The sequence below is a fragment of the Microtus ochrogaster genome, unplaced genomic scaffold, assembly GCF_000317375.1.
Source record: "Microtus ochrogaster isolate Prairie Vole_2 unplaced genomic scaffold, MicOch1.0 UNK110, whole genome shotgun sequence".
Lineage (NCBI taxonomy): Eukaryota > Metazoa > Chordata > Mammalia > Rodentia > Cricetidae > Microtus > Microtus ochrogaster.
The window spans coordinates 822,985-824,711 of NW_004949208.1; the positions used below are offsets into that span (position 1 = coordinate 822,985).

The 1,727-nt window shown below is 41.2% G+C and overlaps 1 protein-coding gene across 1 annotated transcript in view; it reads left to right on the forward strand.

Annotated features, from left to right (window-relative positions):
• The window catches only part of Ipp (intracisternal A particle-promoted polypeptide), a 40,879-nt gene that overhangs the window by 17,320 nt on the left and 21,832 nt on the right, over window positions 1-1,727 (forward strand). The window lies entirely within an intron of this gene.

Here is a 1,727-nt window from a genome sequence, read left to right on the forward strand (position 1 = left end):
CCTGTCTCGAAAAACCAAAAAAAAAAAAAAAAATTAAACATCCTTTTTTGTTCCTTCAGTACAGAATGATTGATCTTAGGCCCTCGTGTATGTAAGACGATCACTACCACTGAGTTAAAGCCCCCGCAAACTTCAGTCATCATCTGTGTTGTCTTCCACGTCTATAGCCAGGTCATTGGCATTTATGCCTGTATATCTGCTTCAACATTGTAATACCCTATTCTTGATTGTTTTTGCTTTTATCTGCTGTCTGCTCTTACATTATGAATCTAATCATGTTATTGCCCTATTCTCTTTTTGTTGTTGTTTGTGTTTGAGGCAGGGTTTCCCTGTGTAGCCCTAGCTATCTTGGAACTAACACTGTAGATCAGGCTGGTATTGCTCACAGAGATTCTCCTGCCGCGGCTTCCCAAGTGCTGGGATTAAAGGCGTGCGCCACCACCACCCGTGTTATCCTACTCTCAACCCTAGAGTAGCTCCCGGTTTACTGCTGAAAATAAACTCCAGTTTTGGGGCTGAGGATATAGCTCAGTTGGTATGATGCTTGTTTAGCATGCAGGAGGCCCAAAGAAATCACAAATGGTAGTACTTGACTATAATCACAACATCAGGAGGTTGAGGTAGGAGGTCAGAAATTCAAAGTCATTCTTAGCAGTACAGCTAGTTTGAGGTCAGCCAAGCCTACATGGAACCCAGCTCAAAAAAAAAAAAAAAAAAAATAGGGAAGGGCCAGCGAGATGGCTCGGCAGCTAAAAGAACTGGCTGCCCTTTCAGGGGACCCAGGTTCTGTTCCTAGCATCCACTTGGTGGCTAACAACCTCCTGTAATTCCAGTTCCAGAGGATTTGACACCTTCTTCTGGCCTCCGCAGACACTGAACACATGTAGTACAAGATGTTCACACAAGCAAAACACCCATATATATAAAATGAAAATAAAATCTAAAAGAAAAATCCAGGACTGGGTGTAGTGGTACTTGCTTTTATTCCCAGCACGTGTGAAGCAGATCTCTGGGTTGAAGGCCAGCCTTGTTGCCAGCCTGGTCTACAGCCAGGGCTACACAGAGAAACTCTGTCTCAAAACAAACAAAGAAAAAAGAAAGAAATAGAAAAATCCAGTTCTCTCTATATACTTCATGGTTTATATATATTTTTGTTTTTCAAGAAAAATTTTCAGAGTTTCTGGACTTTTCCCTCACTTTCAATTAAAAGAAATAAACATGCTCATTAAAAACTGGATCTCAGGTAAATCTAAGACCACATCTTACCTAGCGAGTTCCAGGACAGCTAGGGCTACATAGAGAGACCCTGTTTCAAAGAAACAACAAAATTAAACAAATAGGCTGGGCATGGTGGCACACGCCTTTAATCCCAGCACTAAGAAGGCAGAGGCAGGGTCTCTGGAGTTTGAGGCTGGCCTGGTCTACATAGAGAGAGCCAGGATAGCCAGGACTAAATAGATCTTGTTTAAAAACAAAACAAATAACAAATAAACAAATAAATACTGGATCTCAGGAGCAGAGAAGGAAAGCATGTGTTCAGCATAAATCATACTGTTTATCTTTTTTTCTTTTTCTTTCTAATCATACTGTTTATAAATAGTTTAGGAGCAGCCAGCCACTCATTGTTTTGGGACTTTTTTTTTTTTTTTTTGGTTTTTTTGAGACAGGGTTTCTCTGTGGTTTTGGAGCCTGTCCTGGAACTAGCTCTTGTAGACCAGGCTGCGGGA